The following is a 9455-nucleotide window of genomic DNA, read 5'->3' on the forward strand; positions in this document are numbered from 1 at the left end:
ACTGGCATAGTCTTCTTGTAGCTTGTTTATATGAATATTCAGTTTGGTTTTATCTAGGGAGCTGAAAGGCCTTTTTTTTAAAAAAAATAAAAATCAATCCCAGCCTAGGCTCCATAAACACTTCAGATTAATGGTTCCAGTTCACTCCTGGATGAAGCAAAAATAACCCTTCAAACTATTTTTTATTTTTTAGTATGGACTCAGTCTGATCCTTATATGTACTTGTCTAACAGGATCATCACTCTTAGGGGCAGGTGCATTAAGAGATAACATTTGCAAAAAACACCTAGATGATCTGAGTGCTCATCAGAAAACTGAGTAAGCAGCATCAATAGTCCTTTCTCTGAGGTGTGCTCTATTTCATGGCTTTATCTGCTGAACTAAGAGATATTAAATCCAGTCTCCTTATCTTCTCAGATACATACCTGTCTTGATGCAGCACACTAAGCACCTATATCCAAACAATTCCCCGGACTGGTTGAAAGTTAAGAAAAAATTATAACCGTGTCTACCCCAGGCTTTTAACTTCAGATCAAAATAGAAGTAGTACGATTCAAGGCTGGTTGTGCTGGAAGCTGCTTACGATGCAGTTTGACTGATGGCATGGTGGAAGCCCCCTGAGCCCAGGTAACTTCCCTCCCTTCCTTCAGCACGTGGCCAGGGCCCAGCATAAAAACAAAATCTATTTTTTAAACCCTGTTCACATCCACTTTGGCTGAACTTTGCTGGCTGTCCATGCTCATTTTTTTTTCCAATCCAGTTCAGTCCCAGCTATTGTATAAAAAAATAAATATATTATTAAAGACAGCTGAAAGGTAAGTGCAATAATAACATGAAGCTTAAGCTGCCGTGTTACTCGGGGGAGTCCCAGGATGGTTAGAGAAGCAGGCTCAGCAGAAACTATACAGAAAAATATTGATTTGCTATTTTAAATAAATTACCTTCTTGATTATCTTAATTGTTTGATACCAAGGTGTTAATGATCTAATGATTAGTTAGGCAGATTGTTACAGAGCTGTGGTTGGTTTGTAGCAAATCTTTTACATTGTGCCCTGTGCTTTTATGGCTTTATATTGCTGTTGTAATTGTCAGAAACACTGGCAGCTCACCAGATGCTTTCTTTTCATCACAGTCATTTTCTCCCAGGCAAGTATGAAGAGAAAGCCCAGGGACTTGGGAGCAGATTGTATTCATCCTTGTGAAACAGAGGCCACATTTTCAGTGCAATATTCATCACAACAGAGTTCAAAAGAGCAGGAAAAAGGCGGAGGTGGAATTGTTGGTAAACCTTTTCAGACGCTAGGGTGTGGGCCAAGCTACGAAACCCTGAAACCAAATAAACAGCCTCTGGCTCCACGGGAATACTCAGCGGCACGAAAGCACTTGGGACATGACAGGCTGCAGCGGGGGGCCCTGTGGGAGGACTGAACACCTAAATCCCTCCTTCCTTTCACTGCTCCAGGGCATAGGTGGGACAGGGACAGACGGGGTGCCCCAGCCGCGGCCCCCCGAGGCCGAGAGAGCCCCCGAGCAGTGCCGGGTGGCTGCTGCCACTGGAGCACCCCTGTGCTGGGGCAGCCTCCCGCAAGGGCTGCGCTCCTCTCCCCTCCTTCTCTTGGTCTTTCAAGGTTGTCCTTGGGATGTGTGTGGTGTGTCTGTGTGTTGGGATGCCATCATGAAAGATCAGGACTCGTCTGAGAGCTTAAAGACAACTAAGCTAACACTGGTGCGCTGAGAACATGAAGAAGTGGGGCGCAGCAGAGCAAACCAACAGCAGTTTTTAACTTGCAGAAGAAGTAGGTGTGAGGAGAGCTTCCATACCTGCTGTTCCCAGCCTTTGGTGAACGTACACCATGAGACACTCCGCCACAGCTTAAAATGGGGCAATAATTGATTCTGCTCATGTGTAACCATGACGGTATTTGATTTCACCCCACGTGGACCTTGTTCTTGCCTCAGCGTTCACCAATTCAAGCCGAGCGTTGCCCTCTCCCAGTGCTGCAGCAAGTGCCCATCTCTTCCCCTCAGGAGCGTGCTTTTGGGGTGCATCTCCCGACTGCCCCCGCTGCCTCTGCTTGCTGCACGCACGTCACGGAGCAGCCTCAGGCTGCCGCAGCCGGCTTCATCTCGGGGGGAGCTCCAAGGGTCAGCGAGGGCACGCTATAGACACCGCGTCCTGGACAGTATAGCCGTAACACCAACATACACACTGCCGCCTGCAACGTGCCATCCACCTGATAGGAGCCTTGTGCTTATCAGCACATAGAAAAACATCCTACTTTTTTCATTTGGACAATGATTTGTATCTGCGTAGTCATCACAGTGTATTCATTTCTGCATCCGGATTTCTAGCCTATGATGGTACAAAGGGTTGCTTCAAAAATGCTTATTTTTAGGAGAGTGCTGGCAGGCTGTTTCCAGTGAATGTGGGAAGTGCTTGTCTCTGGCCTGAATATTTGTTTTCTAAGGTGTGTTTCAAACAGGGTTAACAGGGGAAAGATCTGGTTAATACTGAAGTCCACCGATGCAGAGTCTATAGTCTCTATCTTATGCTGTCGGGGGGAGGGGGGGGGGGTGTCTCTTCCGCAGTCACACAGCTCCTCAGTTCATGAGCAGGAATGCAGCTGCTTCTCTGGAACAGCAAAAAGTGTGACTCAGAGGAGAAGTAAATAGGGAATGAGATCAGATATTGTCTAATAAAATATGTGTAGCTAAAGTACTACACTTTGAGAGTACAACAATTGTCAGTTGTAGCTTATTTTATTTTGGGCGTATCAGAGCACAACAAAGCCTTCCTGAATTGAAGGAAAAGCAAAGGTAAATTTAAAAAAAAAAAAAAAGAAAAAAAAAAAAAAGATGGAATCCATGCCCTGAAATAAAACTGTTGTAGTGGAATCTCATAAAAAGGATATGTATGCATACAGGGCAGCGCAGCAGAATTGCCTCTATTTAACACCCTCCTCGCCTCCCAGCCAGCTTATCAAATCCGACCACACACAGTAAGTGTTCTCTGTATTCACCAAAACTTATTTTTCAGCCCTCAAAGATAAAATGAAAACTTCCAGAAAAAGTGTCCGCTCATATCCCGTAATACTTTCTTAAACACTCCTAGCTGGTCTCTGTTGGTGGAAGAGGATGCGTGTGACTGTATTTGACTTGCCAGTCTCATACTTTTAATTACTGTTTTATTTGGCCAGATGTTCAGGCTAATTGCAAAGCTGAAATATGAGCACTAGTAAAATCATAAACTACTTGAATAGGCAGACTTCTTGCATACCAAAGCTCTGCATTTATGAGGTCCACCGTATGTCTAAATACCAAAATCCTAACTACACCTCTCATTAAGCCCTTCCTCCGCTCTTGTAGACCAAGTACATGGAGAAAACTAGAAAGTGAAACGCTAAATGTGATTCCTCCCCACCCCCCGCATCCCTCATATAACTGGACTTGACCTGTAATTCAGAAGTTGTCCTCGTGTATTCATGATGAAAAATTATCTGATGTTCTTAAATTTTCTTAATTTTCACGGATTCCTCAAGTTTACAGTAATCCCAGATGGAAATCACTAAACCACACGGTAGCTAATGTAATTTTAAGACAGGTCAGATAATGTCTGGGTCATTCATCCTTTAAGGAACAGGCATGCATCTTTGTGGACGTTGAAGTTGGCAGCTGAAGATACAGTCTTACTGGGAGAAAAATAGGGAGCACAGTCAAATCCAGGGATGCATTTGCATCTGTTTTCCCAGGTGGTTTATTCCCTAGAATATGCTGTGAGCTGTACGGAAAGTTGGTTCTCCCACCGCACCTCTCTAAGCAAACTCTTAAACTTTGAGAGAGCTAAACTCATTAGGGTATTTGTAGGTAAGATTTTCAAAAGGCTGAGAAAATTCACTGAGTGACAGTAGTATTTGAATTTAACCCGAAACAAACCCCCAAAGCAAACTAAAGCACTTTCTTCCATGCAGGTAGCAAGAAGCGGTGTCTTTCTAGCTCTCTCCAGTTTCTGTGTGCCTATGCTGCACATGATTGAAAGAGTCCTAGAAAAGAAATCAGACCATCATGGCTAGAACGAGAACCACTGTAGCCATCCCTAGACCTTTGACAGCCCCAGGGTTTGGAGTGCGTTCCCAGCTAGCCTACCCTTGCCCCCGCGTGGTGGGTTTGGATGTGTGGTACAGCGAGGACCTGCTGCGCTGTGAACTTGCACAGCTCAATCTACAGAAAGGACCAGCGTGGGCAGGGATGGTTTTGTGTGGCCTCTGGAATCGAAAGCCTGGAGATGACGTTTTGCTGCTCATGACGTCACCAGAGTGAGGGTTGAAAGGCTGGAGGAATGGGTGACCTTGCTGGAACGGGACTGTGTGAATTGGGTCAGACGCAATATAATGGAAACATTGGTGAGATCCAAAGGTGGCATCCACATGGAGAAAAGGCCATGTTTCTAATTAATACAGAAACAGTTATGTCTCAGAGGTAGAAAGCTCAACTCTAAATCTTGATTTGAATGTCTTCAGGATTAGGGAGTTTTTAGAGCCCTGGAAATTAGTTCAGGCTTCTCTGCGTTTTGCAGGAGTCATTATTTTGTGAAGTGGTTAGCTGATGACAAAATAAAATAAATTTGATGGGCTCCTTCAATGTCTCACACATCGTGTGTGTTTTCACAAGTTGGTATGGGATAAGGCAGGTTCAGGCCAATCGTATTTATTGGAGCATTAGTTAACAGTATCACTTACAATGACATAGAGTTGCCTTTAATATGTTGTTAGCTGTATTTGCTTCTGCAGGACTGCGTGGCTGAGGCTACATTTATCTCAATTTTTATTTCGAGTACTTTTTACAAGCAGAATGAGAGGTGAAAAAGCAATACTGCGTTAAAGACCTACTAGAAAAAGATACCTGTTAGTTATCTATATTACAGTAGGTGCCTTCTGTGCCCAAATGACTATACTGCCCTCAGTTTTAGAAGAAGCTGTAATATGTCTGCTACGTTGGACTAACACAAACGCAGTCCATGGAGTCAGAGCTGGAGTTTGGCCGCGTACGAGCCAGAAGCTGCACGGTGCAGTGAAAGTACCATAAATGTGAAGCACGTGGGAATGCCAACTTGTGCGGGTGTTCACACCGAGCATCTTAAGTGATGTTAACGTGGACTGAGGATAATGAGGGAGAATTCCCAGCAGGGAGTTACCATGTAGGGTGAGGAAACACCTACCTCAGAGTGGAAGTGTCCTAACTTTCCCTTTCCTCACTCCAAAACAAATTAGCTTCTGATGAAGGTGAAATGAGCAATCCCACTGAAATAAAAATATCCCATGATGTTGAGTGAGGGAATATATTCTGGGCAACTTCTAGATACAATTAGGATTTTGCAAACAGAAAGTCTCAGCCACAAGAAGCAACAAGAGCCCTTTTAGTCAGAATGGTCGTTGAAATATATTTCGATCCCAGTGAAGCATTAAGTGATCTGCTGCTGCTTGAGATTTTGGTGGACAGTGTAGAGTATTCTGCAGTTCCTTAGCAGAGTTGTAGGGAAATAGTCTAAGTGATTGCTTTTCTCCCCTGCAGACACTAGCTCTCCACCCAACTTGGGAGTTTCTCCTACTACTTTTTAATGGACAACCTTCTGTGAGAAGAATGCAGCTTTTACTCAGGAAGTTGAGCAGGGCTGGTCTGAATGCAAATTTCCATTTTGTTTGGTTAAACAGGTTAAAACCCCAGTGGCTAGACCAGGGGAAGGCTCTGTTATAAAAGACAATTGTGGGTTAAGAAGAGCTTCAGTTCTCCCAGCACTGGTATGAATCCACTTCTACTTTAGTGGGGGACTGAAACCTGTTGTCATCCAGTGACACTGCGTTGGCTTCTCTGAAAACAGTCTGTAGTCTTCACTGAGCTCCCAAACACAGGTGTCCATTTTGCAGGAGCTGCCCCGGGGGCCAAGCACTGGAAGCACCTGGGTCTGATGCCTGACTCCTGTATCACCGTCCTGGGCAACCGGCTCCAGGTGGCCCTGCTGGAGCAGGGGCTTGGACCAGGTCACCTCCAGAGGTCCCTTCCCACCTCGAAGCCTCTTGTGATCTGGGTTCTCACCCTCACCCCTTTAGGTCTTTTGGTCAGACACTGGAGTATTTTCTAGTCTGAGCTTTTTGAGGGATCTGGAGACTGAATTCATCCAGGAAAATGAGGGAGCAGGTGGTTTTGCTCCGCAACGCACGGCGGCTCTAATCTCTGGAAAGGAAGGGAATTCCACCTGGAGATGTCAGTCTGCTGTGGTCAGAAACTGTTATTTCTAACAGCCATGCATGTTAGCGTGTCTCTCTATAAAGCCTCTGAATGAAAATAATCCTGTCATTTATCTTTACAATTATGAGTATGGTATGATCTTAATCTCAGTAAAACTTACCACAGATCAATTTGCCTTGTGAAGCTTGAATAGAAGAAATTGGGTATTCTTTGCTTGCCTAAAGGTAAAAATAGGATTTGTATATAAATAACACAGTCAGTTTGAGAAATTTTACCAGTCAGTTGAAAAAGAAAAGTCACTATGCCAAAAAAGCCCACCAGGTGATTTGTGTCACCTGAATGCAATAGGAAGACAGCCGTGAAATCCACCTAATCCATCCATTGGAAAAGATGTATGATGTGTAAGAGGACTCTTTATCATCTGTTTGTAAATGAGAAGATTTGCAGTTAAAAAAGCCCGAGACAGCTCTGAAGACCCCACTTCTCTTTGTAACATCAGAAGGGGGCTCTTATGGCACTTTTTTCATTAGACCTCTTTACTTCGCCAGGGTTTATCAGCAGCAGCACTGCACTCCCATCCCCGGCAGTAGGGAGGAGTGGGGATCAAGCACATTGATATCGTGGAAACCATCCAGTGATGAAAGTGATGGGAAGACTTTGGGCTGCTCCTTCAGCTCTTGGTCACTGGGGATCATTGCATTTTGGGGTGGCAAGAAGCCTTTTAAGCTTTTGGGATTTTCCGTAGGGTACATTTATCTCTTTGCAAAGCCAGGGCCTTGACCTTGGGAGGCTGGTGAGGTGGCAGCTCACTATTGCCTGTGGCTCTGTCCTGCTGTGGGTGGCGGTACCCAAGGGGACCGTGACTCTCTCTTCATGCCCTGATGTCGTATTGGGCTGCGATTCGGGCAATCTCTGCCCTCTCTTCCGTGGGAAGGAACCTGGCTCTTAAGGGGTGGAGAAGAGCCGTGATGGCTTGAGATAGGCTCCCTCCCTCTGGAGAGCAGGACAATGGTGTGTCTGTTAATAAAGACAACCTTTGTTGGCCAAGCCTTGCCCTAACCAAGTTTTTCACCAGCTTTCCTCCGCCTTGCGTGACCTACTGAATGCTTTCACACAGCGTAGCCGAGAGGGACATAGAGGCCTTGGATTCTTGTTCTCCAGCTACCTCTAGAGACGTACTCATTGACTTATGGGTCTGTGACCTTCCTGGGAAGTCTTGGAAAAGTGTAAACCCAAACATGACCTCTTCTATCATGCTAATTAAAAAGGTACGTTTTAAAGACATGGGTTTAAAACAGTGCGGTGGGTTTTTTTGCGCAATGTAAGGAACCAGCTGTGTTAGCTGGGTTGTCCTTGCAGTGTCCTCCTCCCTCAGAGGGCACCAAGGCTCAGAACAGCATGAAAACACTGGCAGCCATTCATTGCAGCTGTAGCCACAAGATAGCATCTGCTCCTGTTTTGCCTGCTACAGCAGATCTTGAGTGAATTTCCTTGAGAAAAAGAAAAAAAAAAGCAGAAAAAAGAAAAAAAACCCAACAACGCAACTCTCTCCTTAGGGTAAAGCACCACATTTTATGCGGTGATGAAACAGCATCCTCCCACCCTGCCCCTCGTCATGTGCCTTCATGTGACAGGGAGCACAGCATTCTTCTCACCAGCCCTTTCCTCAAGGCACCAGACATGACTTGCCAAGGATCAGAGGCATTCCCCCAGCCTTGCTAAGTGCTCTGGTAACAGCTCAGCTCTGCTAACGCCCGTGTCAGGCAGTCAGCCATCCCCTAGGAATGCAATTACACCCTGAAAAATATGGTGGAGGCTAGATAAGGAGGCTTTTTCCTTAGTTGCCAGGGATTTTATAGTCTGAAAGCTGGTATACCCAGATTCCTTCAATATAATGTTTGAATTTAACATGAAAAAAAGTCACGTTTACATTAACAAAATACTTTTTGCTAAAGACAAAAGACTATTTAATAAATAGCTTTAAATGTAATAGAGGCCTTTCTCCTTTGTTTGCTGGGGTCTGATGCTAGTGAGCTGTATGACTTCAGTGGTAATGAGGCTGATGTTGAATACCTGGAAAGCCGTGAAAGGCACGAGCGGGTGGGCTGAAGACACAAAGGCAGCCACAAGGGTCTGAGAATTGTTCCTCTCTTCCAGATGCAGTTATCCTGCTACAAGGGCTACAAGGATGATGAGGGGACTGGAGCATCTCTCGTATGAGGAAAGGCTGAGAGAGCTGGGGCTGTGTAGCCTGGAGAAGAGAAGACTGAGAGGGGATCTCATCAACACTTATAAATATCTAAAGGGTGGACATCAAGAGGAAGAGGCCAGGCTCTTTTCAGTGGTGCCCAGCGACAGGACAAGGGGCAACAGGCACAACCTGGAACACAGGAAATTCCGTCTGAACATGAGGAAAAACTTCTTCACTGTGAGGGTGACCGAGCACTGGAACAGGCTGCCCAGAGAGGCTGTGGAGTCTCCTTCTCTGGAGATATTCGAAACCTGCCTGGTCGTGATCCTGTGCAACCTGCTGTAGGTGATCCTGCTTTAGCAGGGGGGTTGGACTAGATGATCTCCAGAGGTCCCTTCCAGGCCCTACCCTTCTGTGGTTCTGTGATCATCCCAGAGGGAGTGGGGCAGTGGGACACACAAGTGCTGGTGCTGCTGCCCCTGCCATCACACCAGTCCCTCCCTGACCTCGTGGAGCCCCTTCAATGTGCTCGTGAAGCTAAATCTTCCCTGGGCCAAAAGGAGGGGAGAAGAAGCAAGCAACTCTGACCTTACAGCCCAGCAGCAAGAGACCTGTGTTTGACCTCCTTGCTTCAGTTTGGCACCATTTATTTTTGGGGGGGAGCCCAGGGAGCTGCTGCCCTGTGCTCAGGGCTCTGAGGGACAGTGCAGGAGCTGCCTGTCCCCGGCATCCCTGCCTGTCAGAAGAGCTGCCTCAGCGCCGGGCTGTAAAGCCTGAAAAAGATGTATTTCTTTTTTTTTTTTTTTCTTTCATGGCACCTACTTCAGGTATTAGTTTTATTAGTACATTACTGGGAGACAAAAATGCTATATATTGTTTTAGTTTATTAGTAGATACCCAGTTAATGGATTCATTTTATACCCGGTGAGATTCTAGTCATACCTATGAAACTGTGGGGTTGCCTCTTGTCCTGCTCCCATAGACACTTACGAAAGAAACTAGTAAATATTCAGGCACAATT

This window comes from Balearica regulorum, chromosome 1 (assembly GCF_011004875.1).
Source record: "Balearica regulorum gibbericeps isolate bBalReg1 chromosome 1, bBalReg1.pri, whole genome shotgun sequence".
Lineage (NCBI taxonomy): Eukaryota > Metazoa > Chordata > Aves > Gruiformes > Gruidae > Balearica > Balearica regulorum.